Source organism: Pleurodeles waltl, chromosome 1_1 (genome assembly GCF_031143425.1).
Source record: "Pleurodeles waltl isolate 20211129_DDA chromosome 1_1, aPleWal1.hap1.20221129, whole genome shotgun sequence".
Lineage (NCBI taxonomy): Eukaryota > Metazoa > Chordata > Amphibia > Caudata > Salamandridae > Pleurodeles > Pleurodeles waltl.
The window spans coordinates 328,537,462-328,561,545 of NC_090436.1; positions in this window are offsets into that span (position 1 = coordinate 328,537,462).

The window sequence follows — 24,084 nt, forward strand, 5'->3', positions numbered from 1 at the left end:
TCAGTAAAGCCCAGTGAGGGCCAAACTCTGGAAATTGTGGGCCTATTGCCCTTTACTTGGTTGTCATGGTAATGGGCATTGGTGGTAAGAACTAAGCATTAATTGGTGTTGTGAGAACACAGTGTCCTCGCCTGTGTCATGCTATGGTCAGCCATTTATGATGCAGCTTGACATCAATGGCGCTTATCAGTTGCCCATGGAGAAGAAGGCAGGGAAAGTGATGTGTGCAACACCAGTGGGGGCTCGGGTGCTGCAAATGTAGCAGTGATGCCTCTGAAGCGGTTGGAGCAGCAGAAAGTCCCAGAGGATAGTAAATAAGGTGGTAAGGTGAAGGGAAAGGAACAAAGATGTGTTTTAGTGCAGAAATGCAAGAATTGAAGACAAATGCTGGGTGAGTTTTCAGAAATTTGTGGTACTGATGATTGAATTTTGTGAGTATAATTAAAGAGAAAGCTGGCGAAGGGTAATAAGAAAGGAGTAAGCCCAAGGTCTCGCATAGGGTTGACAGGAGTGCTCCTTTTCTGGGTGCTGTGGTTTCAAACTATGAGCGAAGAGAATAAGACGCTGAGCTTCTGGCTTCACCATTACATGGTCACATGCACATCTCCCTCTTTGAAGCCTCAGAGCTCAGTGAAGTTCCATAGGGGACTGTGTGGAGTGGATCTTGCTGAGCCTTGACTCTAAGGGGATTATTTTTAAGGTGGAATTGCATACTGCATCCAAGCAAAATTACCTCACTCACTGAGAGGGAAGCCAATGGCTGAGGTGGATGGAAGCAAAGAGTGAGTTTCTACTGAAAGGACCAATGAATGAAGAGGGCTGATTAAAAGTCCCTACATGTATACCCACTATACATTATTTAAAAAAAACTCAGCAGTCTGGTGAGAAAGTTGACATTGTCTCAAAATCTATTTCTTAGTAGGACAGGCTCACTTTAAAATCTATACATACATTTTGCAGCAAGAGTACAGGACCCTGGAAAAGTGCATGTTCTGGGGATTAAGGATCCTTCTCCCCCTCCTCTTTCTGAAGGGCTAGTACTGTTGTGACTCCAAAAATGAATGAATGTGAGAAAAGGAGAATAGGACCCCAAAACATGAAGACCCCATACACCTGTTGATGCTTGTATGCTCTGTTCTGATTCTGGAACCACACGTTTGGCTGAAAAGCTCACCCTCCTGCTGGTGCATATTTTAAAGAATGCCTTTAGGAAACAATACTCGCAAAAGTGAATGCAGTCAACAGTATCAAACACAACACACAAGAAAGCCAAAAATGCTGATATGGTCTGACGATTATATAAAAGGTTACTGAGGAGAGGGACACAGCAGAGCACATCCATCCTCTACCAATAATTCATCCTGATCACACCCATCCTCCACTTGCTCCCCATCAAAACAATGACAAAATTTGAATTCAGATGCCTTGCATACAAAGTCATCCACTTGCACCGGTACCCTTATCTGGCCAGCCTCCTCACCATCTCTGGAGGTCAAAAAGGCCTTAGTAGTTGAACTACTGTATACCTGGAAACAATAAAGTTGCAAACATCCCACTCTCACAACCAAACATTCTCTGGGCACGCTTCGTCTCTCTGTAACTCTCTTCAGAATAAGAACCGAATCACACCCACTCTCCTGACATTCAGGAAACAACTAAAACTTCTTCAGTGTTAACTTGAATGTGTCTGACTTAGATCTCAATTAGCCTAAGATCTATCTACATTCAACATTTAGGAATACTTCTGACCAGTTGTTTTTGTCCTGTTGCACCTACCTTCATGTTTCATCTTTTGTATTTCTAGGTTACTTGGAAAATTCTGTAATGCCTCACATTATAAAGTTCTAAGTAGAAATAGTGTCAAGAGGCATAAAATGCCAAAGATAGTAAATGGTTGCAGTAGACCAGGACCTAGGTGCAATTTGATGCTGACTGTGATGGAGCGTGGGTTGGATAAACCAACCAGGTCTGTCCTGATCAATGATTTTCTTCTGGCTTTGCTCCCTTAAGTCCCAATCCACCACAGGAGTATACTTCTAAAGCCCCACAGGACCACAAGGGAGAATCACTTTGAGACTCACAGGTTGTCAGGTAAAGTTCCAACAACAGAGTCAAGTCTAGGTCCATGGTCAGCTGAAAAATTTAGCTTTTACAGGAGGTCAGCCCTATGACTCTTGGAGTTCAATTCTTTATCCTAGGTACAAGAGGGAGCCCAAGTCCAGTGCTTTAGGCTCTTCACAGGTCCTAGGCACCAGGTTCAGTCCTCTTTTGATCTTCCACAGGTCCAGGAGAGTTCTGAAGTGGATGCCAGGTAATTCCACATTTATACCTGGCATTAGCTAGTGGGTGGGAATGACTCCTGGGAGTGCCCTAACTGACAGAGTATACGTTCCTGGGGCCAACACTACCCACTTTGGGGATTTTCATGATGGTGGAAGTCTTCAGCCACACTGAACTGGGGCTCTGAGCACAGTAGGTGTGTGTGGGAAGCGCATCCATCTTATATGTAAAAGCCCAACATACCAGTGAAGCAGGATTTGATTCTCCAGCAGGATTTGACACTGTAATGACAAAATGAGGCCCATTGTAATTGGAGCCTGCCTTGTGGGGTGAAGGAAGGGCCCTGCCCAGGTGTCAACTAATATTTCCCTATGAGAAGGGAGAACTATACAGCTGTTTAGTTATTTTCTAGATTGCCACATTCCTGAGATACAACATTAGGATTTCTAATCTGTACTGCAGTTTTCTTCATAGGACAGCCAGTCATCATAAAGACATAGGGGGTTATTCTAACTTTGGAGGAGTGTTAATCCGTCCCAAAAGTGACGGTAAAGTGACGGATATACCACCAGCCGTATTACGAGTTCCATAGGATATAATGGACTCGTAATACGGCTGGTGGTAAATCCGTCACTTTTCCGTCACTTTTGGGACGGATTAACACCTCCTCCAAAGTTAGAATAACCCCCTTAATACCATTACATTTCTACATGTACTACTTTTAAATACCATGCACCATGCCTTGTGGGCGACAATGGGTGACCTATTCATATTTGAAATGGAGGTTTTAGCCTCTTAAAATGACTTATTTTGGCAGGTAAAATTGCAGTATTTATGCTGCTACAATCAGGCTATAACTGGTAAACCTGAAGCAATGTTTCACAGTGCCACTTTAGAGGATAGCACAATAGGCACTGCAGTCCTCTGGCGACATTTAACTGATAGATCCTGAGTATGTTATAGCTTATACTAGGAACTTATATGTAAATTAGATATACCAAATATAGATATATCAATTTACTAGTAGCTACCAAAGTCCACAGAGTTCTAACACCAGCAAAAATATAGGGTCTGGCCAAAGGTGAAAAGTCTTGGGTGGCCACTCAGAAAAGGTGGACTTTCTACACACTCTATTCATTAACCATTGACAAAGTATCATAATTCTGAAATTAAAAATCCATTCTTGAAGGAGGAGGAGAAAACCAGCAAGGAAACCATAGAACCCATACCTGAGTCTGCTTACGTGACTGATTTATCTTTGAAGATCTAGCATTGTTTATTATCAGAAGCTAAGAAGAGTGTAGAGGCTCACATAAGTTTTTTACCTATTTTAAATTAATTAAAATCACTACCGAAGAGGTATACCAGAATGAACATGATGATAATGTGTTACACTTGCATAATACCACACAACAGCAGTATGAACTAAAGAGTGTAAAGAAACACAGAATAAGTAAACACTTTTTAAAGTAGATTTACCTATACTTGAAAAGCTCTCTTAATGTCAATTCAGCAGAAAATTGTATGGCTGAAGACATTGAGGCTAACACATCAAAGTGACAAATCCACTTACTACAGTCAATGGAAGTAGCCAACACAATCCCCAATCAATCTGAGTAATGTCCAGGCAGAGGTCAAAATCATCTGCTGAAGACTGGGGGGCTTATTTACAAGCTCCGTGGCACAGGGCAGCTTAGCAAGTGACCTTGCGACGCTGCCTTGCACACCGGGAAAGTGCAGAAATATGCCATATTTATAAGATGCTGCGCATTTCCATCCTCTCCCCCTACTCAGGTGCACACTGGGCTGCTTTATGCCGACGCAAGCACCATTACACCGCGGTTTAAGATTCCCTGCATCACAGACAAGATTGTTTCTGTGCAAGGACACCTTCCTGCACAAAAACAATCCATGAAGGATTTTCCTCTTTCTATGTGTGCTGCAGAATGAAGATATTTCTCCTGATTGAGCTTTCCCTGGGGAGGAGTGAGATTTTGATGCATCTGCAGGTTTACAGATTCTTGCAAATCTGGGAATGTTTCAAAACCCATGAGTGGTGTGTGGGAACACTTACCACAGTCGCCATGGTATGTCTCCCTGATGCAGTGTAAGGCACCACAGCAATTTGCGCTGCGTTGCCTTCCACCATATCTACAAGGCCATGAAATGCCACACAAAGTGGCCTTATGTGGCCTTGTAAATATGGGCCTACACTATGTGCCACTGGGGCGTCACAAATATAAACTCCTAGGGCTATTGTATAAAGGGAAAGCACTATCCTCTAATGATCAGTTAACCACACCTGATGTTGATGCACCTAGCCAAAGACCGCAGCGACCTGCTCGTACTTCAGCATATCATAATTGATTGAATTTTGCTGCATCATTTGTCTTTGTAATTAGACAATTTCCAAACTAATGATGTGTAATATGAAGATCCAACATACATTTTCTGCCGTACTTTGGAGTTTCCACAGAAGTGAAACTATCACATTCTTAATATAAGGACAACAATGCTCTTTGATGGATGCATGGGTTTCTTGTAACATTGCTGATTGCCAAAGTCATGTCACAATCAGGTCTATCAGAGATAACCAGAATTATCTTGAAGAAAAATGATATGATCAATAAATGTTATGACTGGGATTGCAATGTTCCCAAGACAAACAATATAAACAGATCTACACTAGGATAAACCTACATTATCAACAACTATCTACATTTTAACAGCATTTCAAAACTACCTTTGCCAAAGCCAATAGGTCTGACATCGACAAGCATGCAATGTTTGTTTTTTTATTTAATGTTTGTACACATATATATTAGACCCATCATCCTTGGTGTGGTCTTCCCCAACACTTTTTGCCTTCACTACACCTGTTTTCTCAGTTTTGTTTTTGTTGGCATTAGGACTCTGTGCACCTTACTACTTCTAACCAATCACATTTAATTTACTTCCACTTCCCTAGTACTTGGTGCTACATGTACAAAGGGCCTGTAAATGTAAATGCTACTAGTGAGCCTCATTGTGCCACCCACTTAAGTAGCCCTTTAAAACATGTCTCACCCTGCCATTTCAGCCTGTAGTGCAGTCTTAAACTGTTAATTTAACCTGCAAAATAGACATTTTACCTGACCGAAACCTTCCTATTTAATGCTTATGTTACCCCTAAGGAAGCCCTAGACAGCCCATAGGGCAGGGTGGTGTGTAACTAAAAAGTAGAAAACGTGTTTTTAAGTTTTACATATCCTGGAAATTAAAAACCTCCCACATAATTTTTTCAGTACTTTAAGGACTATCTCTCCCATTGGATAACATTGGGTTACATTATTACATTTAATAAGCGCTAACTTTTGATTTGGAAATTGGATTTTAAGTCACAATTCTGAAAATGGCAAGTTGGCATTTTCTTGTCCTATCCATTTGGAGGCTTCTGCCTTTGTCCCAGCTCGCATGGCTGTGAATAGCTTTATATTTGGCCTTTGTGTATTCCTCCCAGAAAAAGCAGCAATGTCCTGCCAGGATGAGTAGAGCAGAACTGCTGCTTACCTAACTTACATTTCAGAGGGCCTTTTCCAGCACGCACACACAGGGGCCTGACACAAATCTTTTGTCACACCAGACTACTTGGCGTCTTGGCAGGAGAAGGGAAGGACTTTTCAGAATCAAATATGGAGATAGCCAAGATGTTACTCCCACTTCAAAGAACGGCACCAGGTATAAATATTCTCCTGAATGACCTCTTCATACACTCCTAGGCCTGTGGACTACAATAGAAGGACTGCCTTGTTCCCCAGTGGACTGCCTTGCTGCTTGAGGTCTGCCTTGTACTACAGAGTACCGCCCTGCTGCTTAAGACCTGCCCTGCTCTCTCGGAAGGAAGAGTGGACCTGGTACTCTCTTTATCCCAGGCTAACCTGTATGACTCCAAGTGTCAGTTGGCTGACTTGTTCTGAGCCACAGTGACACAGCAAGTTCCAGAGGACTCCCTGCATCTGCCCAGCTGACCTGATGCAACTGGACCCACCTGAGCCCTGATTGCCCAAGAGCTGTTGCCCAAGGTCCCAGACCTTTGGCTGACATCATAATGCACTTCCTTTTGAACAAAAGGAGAAAAAATTATATTTGGGGCTCTTTGTCACTGCGAATGGGCCCAGTTGCGATAAGACTCTGCTGCCAACAAAGATCGCTGACGCGAAGCTCCGGTGAACCTGACTCTGTTGTGATGTGATCCTAATCTAGAATGTAACGCATTCACCATTCCAGAGTAGGCAGTTGATCTGGAACCTCTGGAATGGTTGGACGCCAGGTTGTGTTTCTCCCGAATAAACTTGGAAACAGAGATTGTTGCATGCCTGGACCTTTTATTCACAACATTGTGGCGACTAATTTACTTTGACCAGGGGTACACACAACCTGGCTGTAATTTCTGCTTTCTTACTCACCAGCCATATCGGAGCGCTGCTGCGGCGTTCCCTGGAGAGCCGAAGGGGCCGTGTGAGCTACTTTGGGTACGCCGCACTCGCTGCTGTTGTTTTCCGGCTGTGTACAAGTGCTGCTTCATACTCTGCGGTGTTTTGGAGTGAGGGGAGTTTGTGCGCGGCCTTTTGGGATCATTGGCCGTGCGCTCAGCTGGACCGCTCCCGTTCAGAGACTCTGAAGGAGAGGAGTCACTCTGAAGCGGGTACGTGGACGCAGTGCTCCTGCTCAGAGCTTCTGTGGGAAAGGAGTGCCTCTGAAGCAGATACGCGCCAGACTTGCAATTGGGCAGAACCCAGGGAGGTGAAGGGTCCCTCTTGCAGTTTTCCTTGGCATGTGCATGCGCTCGTGTGCTTCTCACGTACATGAGCTCGTGCTTGGTCTACAGCCTACAGCCAGCAGTTCTTCTCTGGATATAAGCATGCGCTTGTGCGCGTTTTCAACAGGAAATAGTTGTACCGGACATTGCGTCATAGTCAACACTTCCTTGTTGAAGGGGAAAAAGACTAGACCACTTACCTTAGGAAGTAGTGGGCATCTTTGTCGATTTTAACTCTTCGTAGTTCTTAAAAGACTTGAACTGTTTCTATGTTTTATTTTGTTTTGTGTGTTTTGTCATGGCTGCATTGGGAAACATTATTACACCACCATTCTTTTTACAACAGGCTGGCCAACCAGATATTTGTTAGGAGGATTGGATAGAGATTTTAGAAAACTATATTATAGCTCTTGATGGGCAAAAATTTTCTCCAGCTAGGAAAAAGGCCATTTTACTAAATGCTCTTGGCAATGAGGGCCAAAGAGTTTTTAAGTACTTACCAGCAGTGATGGGGCCTAATGGTCAACTAATGGACGATATCTACAAGGAAGCTGTAAAGAGGTTGGAGAACAGATTTGCGAAAGAGGTTAATTTGGTTATGGCCAGGTACGAATTTTAAACGCAACCTCACGCTGAACATGAGTCTATTGATGAATTTGTGGCCAGACTGAGAGAACTTTCTATTAAATGCCGTTTTGGTAACATGACAGAGAAACCTATCCGAGACAAGTTGATTGTTCAATGCAAGGACAAAAAAATACAAGAGAGGTTATGGGCAGCAAAGGATCCCATGCTCATGGATGCTATTGGAAAGGCTAAGATAATCGAAGAATCGCAGCGGTGTGTGAACGAACTGAACATGCGGGACAAGACTTTTGATGTTTCTTCAGTTAGTTCTGGTCATGATGACTGTGTTGAGAGTGAAGTGTGTGTACTTAAAAGGAAGGGCAAGAAGGAGTACAGATTTCCAGGAATGTCTAGGAACAAAGGGGACCAAGGTTCTCAAGTACTAACAAATAAGAGAGACTGTGCACTTTGTGGCAGTATTTTTCATGACTCAGATTCTACAAAGTGTTTTGCGAGTAACAAGATTTGCAGGAGGTGTGGATGAAAGGGCCACTATGCGAGAGTTTGTAGAGAACCTGGCAAAGGGAACAAATATCCTAGTGTGGGGGTGGTCGGAGATACAGTTGAAGATTTGTGTGTGGACAGAGTTCTTATAGTGAATGATGATTCCAAACCTTTGTGTACGCACATCTCTGAGAATAGGGGCAGAATGTTTAGACCTTCTGCTACTTTTTCCGTGTGTGGGAAGAATGTGGAACTTATGATCGACTCTGGATCCATGTACACTATTATTCCAGAACAACTTGCTTAGAGGCATTGGATGGGTGTTAAACTTTTACCTAAAGCTATCAATCTGGGTGGGTACCAGGGTGAGTCTATAGACATTTTAGGGTACATGGAAGGTGACATCCAATCAGTGAGTCAGGGGCAAGGTTTTGGTTTCAGCAGATGGACCGGCAATTCTGGGGTGGATGCATCAATTTGATCTGAATATTGCGATACACCATAGGGCCCCCAATCAGGTGTTAGTCGTAGAAGATCCCACTCTGAAAGATGTGTTAGTGGGTGCAAGAGATGTGTTTGATAAAAAGTTGGGATGTCTCAGGGGTTACGTTCATAGAGTGAGAGTGAATCTGAATGCCATCCCTACTCAACATCGATTGAGGAGAGTGCCTTTGTCTGTTCATGATGGTTTAAAGTGTCTGTTGGGAGAGATGTTGGAAGAAGGAGTTATTGAACCTGTTGCGGCTTCGGAGTGGATTTCACCAGTGGTTATTACTCAGAAGGCAGATGGACATTTGAGATTCTGTGTTGACTTACGCTTAGTAAATCAGAACATAGTAGTGGATATGTTTCCTCTTCCCAACATTAATGAGTTGTTGACTCTGGTGAAAGACAGGAGGTATTTTTCCAAACTCGATTTGAGGAGTGCCTATCATCAGATCAGATTGCGTGGGACTCCAAATCACTCACGGCTTTCGTCAATACAGAAGGGACCTTTCAATTTAAACGCTTACCTTTTGTATTGGCCTCTGCCGCTAGTGTTTTTCAAAGGGCAACGGCCATGGTCTTGGAGGGTGTAGATGATGTGATCTATTTCCAAGATGACATCTTAGTCATGGGAAAGACAGCATCTGATCATAATGTTACTTAGAGGTTGGTGTTAAAGAAATTGGAAGAGTCTGGTCTCACACTGAATCAGGAGAAATGTGTTTTTTCTGACTGAGCAAGTAGGGTATTTGGGCTACACAGTTGCTATGGGGTCTGTTAGGCCTAACCACTCCTTGTTAGATGCTATAAGCAAGGCTCCCGTTCCGGAGGATAGGGACCAGTTGAGGTCGTTCTTGGGGCTGGTGGAGTACTATGCTAAGTTTATGGAGAAATTTGCAGAAAAGACAGAGAGTTTAAAAAGATTGTTGCGTAAGGGCAGTAGGTTTGAGTGGGAGGAGGAACAACAATTTTGTTTTGACAGCATTAAAAAGGAGATATGTTGAGCTGGAATTTTAACAGTTTTTGATAGGAATTTGAGATCTGCACTCACAGTGGATGCCAGTGCATCTAGTTTGGGTGTAGTTCTTTCACAATATCATGATGGAGAAGAAAAGACGATGGTGTTTGCCTTTCGTACTCTAACACCGGCTGAAAGAAATTACTCAGTCATTGAGCACAAAGCTTTAGCAGCAGCATGGGGTGCTGAATATTTTCGGGTGCATTTGTGGGGGTTGCCTTTTGTCATACAGACAGATCATAAACCACTGGTGAAAATCAGTGTCTGCAGGAGAAGCGGGAAGTGATCGGCTAGATTGGCTAGACTAGCAGCCAGACTTCAGGAGTATAATTATACTGTTGAATTTTTGCAGGGTTGGAAGAATGTTCAGGCTGATTTTTTGTCAAGGTTGTCATTGGATTGGGAAGAGGTTGACGGTGTTGGTGTGAGAGGTGCTGACAGGGACGGTGCTGTTGCCACTGTTCGTGATGCAGTGAATGGTGGGACTGGTTCCTTTGCGATGGTGCAATGGAGGGACGAAATGGATGGGGATGTGGTCATGAAAGATGTGGTTCGATTAATACAGTATGGAAAGGTGAGAGAGAGCACTCTTCCATTACCAGTGAGACCTTATTTGAAGGTGTTTGATGACTTGTCTGTTTGCAGTGATGGTGTGATTATGAAGGGTGATTGTTTTATTCCCCCGGTAGGGTTGAGGTTCCGGATTTTTCAGTTAGCACATGAGGGGCATCTGGGGCAAGGTTTGACCACCAGAAGATTGAGGGAACATTTTTGCTGGCCAGGAATGGATAATCAAATCAGAGAATGGGTACAAAATTGTGGATTATGTAAAGCAAGTGAGAAGAGGTTGGTTCTTGAGAAGAGTGTGGGGGAGACTTAGAGGACCCGGGAAAGCCTTGGCACACGGTTTGTCTGGATTTTGTTGGACCGTTGAACGAATTGTCGTCTGACATGAGATTTGACATGGTGGAGGAGGATGTTCACTCCAAGTGGTTGGTAGTAGAGTTTTTGAGGGAAGCACGATTTCAGTCTTGAAGGATATTTTAAAAAAAGAGGGGGCTCCGGTTGTTCTTATTACAGATAATGGGACGCAGCTTACATCGAATGAGATGGTACATTTTTTGCCATGCTCTTTGAGCAGTAACACCCCCCCAGCGCCTTGAAACCCTACCAGGTGAGTAACGCGCGTAAGACATTTTTTGATTGATTGATTGATTGACCACCAGCGACAACCGGCAATGCACGATCTGCACTTCACATTACTGAATGACAACTCATGGTGCTCACCAAAAAGAAGCCCCAGCAACAACTGTCGACTAAGCCTGCCTGCATCTTCATACTACAGTGAAAACCATCCGCGATGCATGGCCTCCTCTTTGTGCTACAGCAGTGACCATGTGTGATGCTATACCTGCTCCCGGTAGCCTCCTCCACTGCAAATTAGACACGTCGTGAGGGACTTTGAGAAGGTGACTTTTACAATGGGATTAACCTGGTCCCTGTATCCAGCCTGCACTCCATTGGGCCTGGCCTGAACTTGTGACTTTTACCGGGTCTAGTACGAACTAATGATTGCGAGTGGTGCTTTGTGCCAGGTGTCGCCAAACATTAGATCGCGAGCTATCAGTAGCTCCCAGACCCCTTCAGAGTAGCTCACAGTCTGGAGTTCATTTTTAAATAAGCACAGGGTCACATTTTACCTTATAAAGTTAAGGGAAGGCTGTGTTTATTTTACATCATTATCATCAGGTTGCAGATAGCAGGGCCTGATCAGGAGCAGTGCTGTTGTCGGATCCATGGTGAGGCACACAGGGGAAGAATTGAAGCACTAAGGTATTTAACTCTTAAATAATAGTCCTTGTCAATTAAGTATTAGATGTGAGAACAAAATTATGTTTCTCAATGCTTTTAAATCTGAGAAATTTAAAATGAAAAGCTACCTTATGATTAAGTTAACTTTTAATTTTCTAATTTCAAATTGCTGCATTTACAAACAACAGCCCTCATGCTCCCGAATGGCCAGTAGAATATGGTGCCATATTTATAACTGACATTTGTTTTTAAATCGGGAAAGTTTAAAGTGCGGAAAAATGTTCCACATTGTGAACATTTTTGCACTTCAAATTATTCCCATTCAAAAAAATGGTTGTGTTTTTAATTTATACATGTAACTGTGCCACATATGGTGAAAGCAACACAGGCTCTGTTACCCATACAGATATATTCCTTTCATATGCACACTTGTTCAGACATCCTAAAGACCACACTCCCACTGACACACATGGCAGACCTGTCATAGTGCCCCTAGTCAAAGTATTTTGTTCAAACCACAGCATCAAAGTCAAGGAAGCTGGGCATGGGGGTGTCTGGTAATAATAAGCAAGTTGTTTAACCTTCAGTAGTGCACAATGATTTTCACTGATCAGAAGTAGCTCTCGCTACAAAAAAGATTGGAGACCCCTGTGCCATACTTACCTAACACTTTGAAGTTCTCCTCATTGGATTTTGTTGTTTTGGTCTCATCTTATTAAAATTGTATCTACTTTCCTAAATAGGTTTGGATTATTTCTTGTGTTGTGTTTCATTTTATTCCTGTTTGTTTGCAGCATAAATACTTTACACATTGCCTGCAAGTTAAGCCTAACTGCTTTTTTACCAAGCTATTAGAGTGTCAAGCCCAGTTTAATTTAGTGACTTTTGTGGTTCACCCTGGCAAGGAGAGTGGTTGTTGCTAGGGAATGATTCTCATTGCTCTCAAACAACAAGCCTATTTCTTACTATATGCAACATGCAAAAAAGTGTAAAAATATAAAACATATTCAAAAACATGAGTGGCCCATCAGCCCAGCCACATCGCTCCTGGCACTGCAATGTGCTCCTTCTCTAGCAACCGTGCAGCACAATGCAAGCCAGTCAATGGATGAAGTGGAAAGACCGATTGCCCAGTGCTGTATGCTATGGTGGGCAGAAACTAAATTTGAATGACATTTGAGCTGATCAACTGACAGCGCAAAGGATAAAATGGTCTGACCAAATGGTGTGTCTAAACCTATGTGTTTTTGTTATTAATTTTTCAGAAGACATGAGACTAGTGAAGCATATAAAGTTTCCTCCCAGCCAGACCTATCTATATTTTAAATATTTCTCCTAAATTATACATAGGTCAATAGTTGTAATCTTACTGTACGCTGAAGCAAACGTATTGATTGCCATAAAGCACCAACCATAACTAAGGTACAAGGTATTACGGAGTGTTCTTGTTGTGCTTTTTTACATATAAACCAAAATACTCTTTTGCATGGTGTAAATTGACTTTAACTGACAGCGAAAAAAATCTGTGGATCTACACTACGATAGCTTCTTTTGTTACTTCAATTTAATGTATGTTGAAATAAGAATAGCACACCCTGTCACTGTATGTCATGATTAAATAAAAATGTGGTGAAATGAGGCTGGAATTTAAATTACATGGTTTTGAATCATATGTCCATCATTATGTTCCTGCTATTCAGCTGGAAACTATCTAGAGGACACATATGTAGGTGTTCACTAAAGATTTAATTTTGAATTATGAAGCATGGTTAAACATTGTAAATCTCCCTTGAAATGTATGCTAATCTATTCATTCCCAAAGTAGCTCTGATAGCATTATATAATTTGAAGGATACCCTGCAAATGAGATTCAGACTCTTGTTTTCATGTGGTGCTTTACTGCTTTTCAAAGAATATAAATGTTGAAGGTAGCTATAGTAAATGACTCTGTTCCCAAAATATGTTTTTGCCTCTTCTTCACTAGATGGCCCAAATATTTGCACAGTGGCAAGTAGTCGGGCCAGAATATTTCTTCAATGTGACTTTATTCCCTTCCTGCATGTCAATGCGCGTGCATGTTTTATATTCCATTGCGCATGCACGTGTGTGCGTGTGCCTGTGTATTCTTATTCCATTGGTGTATGAAAATGTGCTATTTGGCTTCAGAAATTAGAGGACAAAGAATTATAGTTACTAACAAGTTACATGAAATACCACCGCCTTTGTATTTTCTATTATTTGGTGCTTTTTAATGTAATCATTTTTTGCCATCTGGCATTGTTTTTTAATGTTAGTTTACTTAGAGAAAAAAAGCCCATTGGGCAAAATAATCAACATCTGAGCGAATAAATCTAGAAACAAATAGAAAGCTGATACTGACCTAACTGTCACACAGAACATGGTGATTTTCTGAACCTGTGATGAGTTTAAATTTTAATCATACTGATTTATTAGCAAAACTGCAGTGGTTTGATTTAGCTACCTTTGCTAGGCTCACTTCTTGTTGGAAAATACGTAGACATTAAGACCCTGATTTAATTTTTTGACGCTAAACTGCGATAATGCAGTTAGGCGTCAAAAATTATACCACTGGTTAGCGCCATTCCAGGGCACCGGCCTGGTGTCTTATTTATGGAATGGAGCAATCCAGCGCAAAGGGTGGGCTAACGTCATGGAGAATGACGTTAGCCGGATGGGGGCAGAGCTATGAGAGAAGGGGGATTCACACCAAAAAGTTACGATAGGCTGGTTAGAGTTAAAAAAGATGACTCTAACCAACCAAGCGTAATTTCTTGACGCTAAACCTACCATACCCCATGACTTCTGTCTTAGAAAAGACAGGAGTCATGCCCACCACCCCAATGGCCAGCCAGGGGACAAGGGTCCCCTGGGCATGGTCATTGCACCCAGTGCCATGCATGGGGACCCATTTCAGGCCCCCCAATGGCACTTAAAAAAAAAGAAAAACGTACATATACTTACCTATACTTACCTGGGATTGGGTTCCCCCATCACCTGCTGTCCCTCTGGTGTGGGTGGGGGTGTCCTTCGGGTCTGGGGAGGGCACCTGTAGGCTTATTCCATGGTGTTCCACCATGGAAATAGGCCCACAGATCCCCTAACACCTGCCGTGACCCAGCATTAAATAATGGTGCTAAGCCTGCTTAGCGACAATATTTAGGCCCACCTCCCTCCCGTGCACCATTTATGCACGGGAAAATAAATAAGGCGCATGGGCCTTAGAGTCATTTTTGCTCAGGAATGCCTACCTTGCCTCTCATTGATGCAAGGTAGTTTTCCGCAGGCATAAAAATGACTTAAACACCAATATTTTGATGCCAGACGGGTCTAGCATCAAAATATAAATATGGAGTTAAGTTTGCGCTGAAATAGCGTGAAAGAAATTACGCAATTTCAGCACAGAGTATAAATATGCCCCTAAGTAATGCATGAATTTTGAGTATTTAAAGCAAACCGCTCCAACACCACCATTCTAAACACTTATTACTGTGAATGTAAGGTGCTAGAGGCAAAAACATGTAAAATCCAGGAGACCTTAAAAAATGACATCCTCAATGCCAGTTAAAGAATGAGACACAGTTTCTACTTCAGGAAAGAGATACAGCAGAGAAGTATGTTAAAATAAGTATAGGCATAGTCAGTGGGTCTGACAATTTTTATTACTGAAAGTGGTCTTCATTTGCTGGTTGTGGTATTGGCTAGTGCGCAGATGTGAGAATTGACAATCAGCGGATGTATTAATAATTTATTGTGGGCATGGATAATTATTGGGTGATGAACCAATTCATGAATAGGTCAGTGCATCGATGTATGGGTGAATAAGGGAGAGTACGATAGGATGAATAGGTGAGAGAGTGCATGAGAGAATTGAAACAGGCAGCATCAAACTTAAAGTTTAAGGAAACAGTCAGTACTAATGATAATAAGAAAAATGCTAAGAAATACTCATTTACTTACTTCCAAGAGTTAATTCTCATAGAATTGCAATAATTAAAGCAACAATGACATTCTACAAAAATATAAAAATATTATCAGTTTCAAAAATGTAAACCTGTTTTATCTCATTCATACAATATGTTGCTACAAAGTAGACATTCCCAGTATTGTGGTGCAGCGAAGAATTGGCTGCCACCCTGATGTTAAAATGTTGATCCAGATCTGACTATAATGAAAACATAATATGTGAATTAATGGTAATCTAATATAAAGTGGTGCACTCAAATTCAATTATAAGTGCATTCATTATAGTGTTAGAGAAGAACATGTAATGTGTGCCCTGACTTACTAAATGAATTGTAATCATTGAGCCTATTATATTAACCATCCTCACTTTATTTTATTGTAGTTGTATTTAAAACAACAAGTTTATGTAACATGTGTTGTTGATTAACTTTGAGAAATGCAGTTCTTTCTTGTATTAAAATACGTGTTAACAAATCTATTTCATTTTCTATTACTGTAACATGAAGTTTACATTGAGAAGGAGTAACCGATATTATTTCACTGTAGAAGTTAAATATACACTGTATAACAAGAATTAAATATACAGTTAAGAATGATTTTCGTACCTTGTCTTTACTAGGTCTAAAGTTCTGTAACATGAAGAATTATTATCCAATTTCTGCTAACATGTCATTTTATTGCAGGTATTTTTTCCATGAAATGTTAGTTAGCAAATGGATATGCTATTGTCTTATTCATAGAGAGTCTAAGAAAACAACCTTGGAGAGGCCAAGAATGTGAAGGCTCTCCCTTATTCATACATTTTGCAAATGTTATACCGGAGACCAAGGACAGCAACCTTCCCAGAGTTTCATTGGGACCTCATCCCAGTGTTGAAAGTTACACCATGAGATGGAAGAAGAATGAAGCATGTGACGGTGTGATCCAGAAGGCATTCCCTGATCAAGATGTGCAATTTTAAATAGGACTTTCATTAACTGATAGTAGGGCAGATTCTTTTGGACTTTGAGGGGTACCGACCTCTGATTTTCCCCCTTTTTCCCCATGGTTTGCTGAGTGTGGCTTGGGCTTGCACTCAACTCTCTAGGAAGACTCTTGACTGAGCTTCTGAAATGCTGACACCTTCCCCTTTTTCCCCTTTCCAAATTACTTTTTCATTGTTCCAAAATTCTTTTAGTCCTAATTTGCTCCTCACTTTTGCCCTATGTTTATCTGAATTCTCAGTTTTTGTAGTTTAGGTTCCAGAGAACATGTAAAAACTTTCCTTAGTTCATTTTTGCTGGATGATTTAACTTACACTAATGTGTAAGAGAATTGACAAGTGTCCATTTATAGAACATCAGCTTTTATGATTAATATTTTGTATTGCGGTATCTGGTTTGTCTCATGTTAACTTGACTACATTTTTTTACAAGATGTGGCTATCCCATGGTGATTTTGTATTTTCCTGTATATTTCTGAGAATTGTTTACATTAACCTGAGCTTCATCATGCAATAAAACTCTTTAACTTTATCTCTGATTTAGGTTTTCATTGTGTAGCCAAACAGGTTACACTGAAAATTAGATGTTAATTGACTTTGGATTGATTCCCTAGTTACCTCCTTTGCATGGACTTCAAGATCATCAGCCTCAAATTATAGCATAAAAAATGACCCTGCTACTGCATGCAGTAACTAACAAATATTAAAAGCAGTACAAAGAAACTGAGCCAGTGAAAAACATTTTCACATCAAGGCAAGCGTTCCAGCATAACAGCATACCACGCGTGGGTTCGGATCCCACCTTCGTCGCCAGTGTAATAAAGTATAAGGGACTCAGAATGATGAACAGTGAAATTCTCTTTATTCTTATTTTCCCGTAATCCAAGTTTCCATCAGTAAAATCCCAACCTCCTCTCCTGACACAACCGTCACTCTCCCTCTTCGCGCCCCGCGTTCTCGAACCTCTTGAGGTTCTAATTCTCCCTCCAATACAACACACATATGTGCTATACACAATTAGCCTTGAAGAAGCTCTTCTTGTGAAGAGCAAAACACATTGTGTGTAATCATGTTGATGAATTGTTACCAAATAAAGAATTTAATGAAATCACGCTATTGCTACGTGAGTATCTTTGAATAATAATTTGGATCATGAAGTGGTACATTGGAAGTGCATGCCATGTGTTGAATGAGGACACAACCTTGTGCAATAGTGAAACCAATTGGAAGGGGCAGTGGAAAACATTGAAGTTTGTATGCTGCACTCAGAAAATGTGACTGTACACCAATATTTGCATCATCACTCATTATGCTTGGTCCATGGCCATATTTTCCACACCACTCAGTGACCCTACATACACACTAAGACGTGCACCTTGTAGCTCCCTACCAACAACAATTAATTTGGCCAGAGCCATTTCTTAGTCCACAAAGAGTGCGCTAGCTTTACAAGTTGAATTGTATGCTCCAGGGCATATTCTTCACACATCTTAAAATATGCTACATCAGACACTCCTAAACTCAGCATGAGAAGTTTGAAGTCCTCATGAGACCAAGGATTAGACCATGGACAGCATCTGGTCTGCCAGGATTGTGCACATCGGATCATTCTGGGTGTATGAATGAAAAATTTGCTAGCTTTCGCACCAAGAATTTTCAATTCTATTAAGGACACGGTCGCGAAGATTATGCTTCTCTTTCTTTACTTCTCAAATAACAGCAGCCAATCAAAACAGAAACTACATTTCCCATAAAGCAATGCAATAAATGTCTACCAATCAACAGTCCTCCACTCCTATTAGAGTCTATCAACACCTCGGGACTTCCTCTTTCTTTGCAACACGAACTGGATAGTACAAACTCCAAAATCGAACTTGAAGAACGCTTGAGAACAATAAAGCTGAAGAGAACATTTCACCAGCAGAGCAGGCCAGCGAGCTTTCGGAAGTACTGCGTCCTATTCTCCTTTCTGGTCCGATCCTAGATAAGACAAGAAAGATCATAATAATAATAACGAGAACGGGATAAAACACCCAATAAATATCTTAGCATCAATAAGAATATTTACTTAATCGTAGAATAAATTAGGGAGGGAAACATGACGACACATCTTGACAGAAAAATTGCATTAACTAGCAACGAGTGCTTAAACCATACAATCCTAGGGCGGGATAATCTTCGCCTCCGTGTCCTTAATAGAATTGAAAATTCTTGGCGCGAAAGCTAGCAAATTTTTCATTCTATGTCAGGACCGGAGGCTCAGATTATGCTAGTTCAAAGCTTCTTGAAACACACTGGAAGCAAAATCACCCACTGGTTTATAATAAAATTGCTGGAACGTTGAGTCTGACGACCAATCTGCCGATCTCATAATGTCCAACACTGACATACCCAAAACTACAGCCTTGGAAGCCATGGCGCCCCGAACAGAATGCGCACCAAATACCTGCGTATCAATACCTGCTTGAGCCATGACAAAGCGCAACCATCTAGCAATGGTAGCTGTAGCTACAGGTCTGAAAGGTTTGCACAGAGTAATCAACAATTGACCTGTCAAATTCTGTCTGAGAGATCTAGTCTGATGTTCATATTCCTTTAGGCAAGCAACAACACATAGGGCCATATTTATACTTTTTGACGCAAAATTGCGCTAACGCAATTTAGCGTCAAAAAAATTTGCGCCGTCTAACGCCATTTGGATGCGCCATGCGGGCGTCAAATTTATACTTTGACGTACGGCGGCGCAACCAACAGGTGGGAGTCATTATTTCGTGACGCACACAGCGTCGGTCTGTCGTAAAGGAAACCAACGTAAATGCGTCGCACATCACTGTGGGTCGATTTACGACAGCGCAATCGTGAAAACGCCGTTTTTTTTCACGCAATTGCGTCCCATTTTTGCGCGAAAACTGCCCTTTCAGGAGAGGAGACCCAAAATGGATCCTAGATGCCCCAACAGACCCCAGGAGGATGAGAGCAGACCAGGAACCAGCCAGGAGGAAGCATACAGGACCCAGGACATTTAAAAAAAAAAAAGAAAGTGTCGCTTCAGTGCAGAGGAGCAGGAAATCCTGGTGAAAGAGGTGACGGAACACCAGCACCAACTGTTCATCACCTCCAAATTGCCACTCAGTAGGAGAGAGGCCATCTGGAAACAAATTGTGGACAAGATTAACAGTGTGGCTGAAGAACGCCGGACAGTCACCGAGTGTAAGAAACGCTGGCATGACTGCAAACGTAGGACCAAAGAGAAAATGGCCAGGAACAGGAAGACAGCAATGCAGACTGGAGGGGGGAGTCCAGCACAACAGGAGTCCCTGGACCACATGGAGGAGATGGTCGCAGCCGTCATCCCGGAGGAGATCGTCACAGGGATTCAAGGACTGGACAGCGCAGACTACCACGACACTACGCACATGCAGGGTAAGTCGCATGGGGAATCATAATACAATAATGGGGACTGTAAGCAGGGGGGGGATACCTACTACACAATGCATGTAAGTCAGCACATATATGAAGTGGCATGGGGAAAGGGGCACGGCAGGGGGGCATGCCCAGTACTGACCGAAGCTGGGGCACGACAAAATACAGCAACCACAACAGTCCCACGGGGACATCCTGTAATTTCAACAAGAGAGCCAAGGGAAAGCAGTGACAGGTGGGAAGGACACTACCTCAAATCCACATCCAGGCACTTGTATTGCAAAATCTATTCTACATCAACTAGGTCCCTATCTGTAAAGCAGTAGCAAATACAACAACTGTAACTTAACTGCAAACACAGTTGGCAATAACACCTCTCATCTCTGTGCAGCTATAGTACCAAATGGCAGAAACCCCACCCTGGAACATACATACCTAAATTAGGGGGTGAGGGTGACATCTTCAATTACTCCTAGAAAGAAGACAAAGGTACCAGTACACTCAAATGCCGAATGTCCATAACTGACACATACATAAGCCTAAGTAAACAGCAATAGGAGCCACACAGCACTAACGATACACACATGCTGCATACGTCAGGGTCCCTCACGTGCCTGGCTAACAAGGCTACATCACTAATGTCATACTGCTCAGACAACAACATTGAGGAGGGGACACAGGCAACTGGTCACTGAAACACACCTGCAAAGTCGGACAAACAAATAGGACCTTCATACGATACACTGGCCAATCCAATTCAAAACACATCACCCAACATCATCTCAAAACATCAAGAATGTTTACATCCATACCACATCCTAACATTGACATGCATAGGTAATGCCACGTTACATGTACAGATCATGCAATGTGAATAAAAAGTGTATGGGGCAGGGCCTGAGAGGCAAGTGTGCTGGCAGGGCAGTCACAACACCCACAGTCAGTCAAAGTGTAGTGTGGCAAGTGAAACGTATACTTTGCGCATTAGCCTCAGGCTGGAGGCCTTTGTGCATCTTACCCTGAATGTACTTATACTCATTTGCTCACATCTAAGTGCCTCAGAGCAATTTGCACTAAATGATTCTCATTGCCCTTCCTATCAGTTAATGTAGCAAATAGTCAGTCCTAAGGTGTTGTCAATTAGTCAAATCACACTGTTTTGCCTACTTCTGCACTGGAGTTTGCCAGAACATATTCACTCTGTGCCCCAGTCAAGGATACCGTCTGGTACGTTGCTGATAGATGTGGTAGGGGTCAAGGTTTGGCATTCCTGCTTAGGGAAACTTTGTCATCACAATGACATATGTCTTTTACATTCACTCCCTTGTCCCAAGACACGCATGGGGGAGTTTCCAAACAGAAAATAACAACTAGATGCTGCCTGCCTTGCTGCTGATGCACAACCAGATCCTAGCCCATTCCTCTGATATGAGGGATGATGTCTCCCCTGTGATTCTGACAGGCAACCTCCAAACTTAACAAGCTGTGCTATACATAGAACATGCAGGGGGAGAGTAGAAACAGTTAGGCACCATGAAAGCTGTGTACTAATGTATTACTCTCATGCGGACTATTTCAATTCTAACAGTGTGTATTGTTTGTGTAAATGGGGCTCACACCTAAATTCCTACAAGTCAGTTGTACAATGAAACTTCATATCAAACTAATACTGTCTATGTCATTTGTGTATGGGAACCTACTGGAAAAGATACAAATGTGTAGGACCTGAGTGACCACCACTTCCCTGAGAAGTTCCAAAGATGTCATGCGCTCGGATGTCTAAACATTCCTTTGATGTGGGAGACCAGAGGCACTGCTAGTTAGTCTTAGTTAAATTGAATATCTGGGTGACAGAGTTATTTTCAAGTGGGTCAAACTTAGTCCCCCACACCATTAGCTATCCTGCTGCCTAGAAAGCCAAGAATCACATGTTGGATAATGAGAGCCCACCCTACAAAATGTCCCTCCATAACAATAGTGAAACACTGAGTGAGGAGTAGGAGAAAAAAACACCTATTCCTAAATATTTACAAAGCAACACCTAGAGGCTACCTGGCAGACATGTCTGAAAGATCCATATCAAACATGTGACACACAGGTGGGCCATAGGCCTACAACAATGCCCTATGACGGACAGCAGATACCTAGACAAACACAGAGTACAATGTTAAGGCATCCAAAGGCTTGTATCTTACTGCAAAATTGTCACAACACAGACACACTAATTGTACCCTGTTTCATTGCAGAGGAACATGGATCTCCTGCTGATCTGCCTGTCCATGAGTTCCCTGATGACATGGATGACGACACCATCAACCTCCCACAAGAGACCATTGACATGGTCCTTGAAAGCCTCCAAACCCCACCTTCAGTCACAAGGAGGAGCACAGAAGAAGCAGCCACCACAGGAGAACCACCCGCCACCCCAATTGTAAGACCTGCCAGCTCCAACACAGCTGAGGACTCTGACGACACTGGCACCAGCTTCGAAAGAACTGTCGTTGGGGTCCAGCGGGAGCTGGCCAAGGAGGTGCGGGTGGGGATGCAAAATATGGCAGCCAGCCTTGAGGGGGTGCGTTCGTGCATGTTGTCAACTGCTGATCAGGCAGCTGCAATGCAAGCCAGAAATTTTCTCTTGGAGGACATTTCAAAAACACTGAAGGAAATTGGCACAGCTGTCATCCAGTTGACACAACAACTCAAACTGCAAGCCACTCAACGTGTGCACGAATGCAACATAGAACCCCTCAGGGCCGACCTGGCTGCCTACCATCGGGATGTGGCTGCCATTCTGAAAAACCAGCAGGCCCTCCTTGCTGCAGTACTGCCCTTCCTTACTCAACAGGGATCAGCCCCCGGGATGTCTGCCTCCATGTCTTCTAACACTGAGGTGTGTGTTGCCCCTTCACAACCAACAACAACAAGGACACACCAGGCAACACACACATCAGAAGAAGAAGACATGGAACAGATAACATTCACACGCAAGAGTACCCGGAAGCCCTAGTCCCTGCACCATGCCCTACTCTGACCAAGGTCCTACGTTTTGACACATGCCAGTCTCACTACAACTAACCTCAATGACTGTTCGGCAATCCACTGTATGACTTGTCCACCTTGCCAGTGAATGTTTCTCTCCTACCATTTGGCATTTCATGTTCCTCTGCACTGTCTGTGACATCACCCCAGCATGTCAGGAGCATCATCCACACCCCTTCTGTAGGATCACCATGTAATAATGCACCAGAAAGGAGTCAGCAAACATGGTGAATGGACATTTTGCACAACACCACTTATAAATAAATATCACTTGCACACCTATTGTGTCTCTGTGTCATTTCAAAATTCAACTGTGCAGTAGCTAACTCCAAAGTGGCTGTGTGGAAACCATGTCCATTCTCTATACTACTGTCCTGATTTCATGTATACTGAATCATCTGTGCAGTGGCCAGGATTGCATCATAGCTTTACTATACTGAGGAAAATAACTGATGAAGGGACTAAGCACACACAATCATGCTGTGTTGGACAGAATGATGCACCATCTCTAGCTATTCTACAGAACTAATGGTGGCTGAGAAATGTCGGCACCATGCAATACTAAAATTTGAAATTATGCTGTAGAATGAAAGGAATGATAAACAAATTACACTGCATCAATCACCCTTACGGCGTATACTTCCATGAAGGAAAGTCATGCTGAATCAGTACACACATGATGTAGGTCAGCAATGATAGCAACAAGACAAGAGTGTGAACAAATCATCATCTATAAAGCTCTCCATGAACTTCACAATGCTGTCCGACCTATCTATTTACCTACAATAACAAGTCTGGAAGCACTCTTTGTGAAGTAGGATACATACCAACCCCAAACCTTGATGATCAATGCACACTACCAATGGTGGCTCTCCAACATGGTGGATACTTACCAAGTTAGCACACGGGTAGCTGGCATGTTAAACCTCATAAGCCTGGGGATAGGGAGCATGGAACACAAATGTCATACTTAACATTTCTGCTACACTGATGTCAAGGCCATGAAAAGGTAGCACCTAACGCATCAGGTAAAGGGTTAACAAATTTTTTATTTAAAAGTAGTAATAAAAGAGGCAACTAAGGGAAAGGTAAACCTACACTAATCTAACCTGACTACTACTAACCCACAACTGTCCCTAACTAACCTAAGCAAAACTTACTCTACACATGTAACGAAACGATCTAAACATC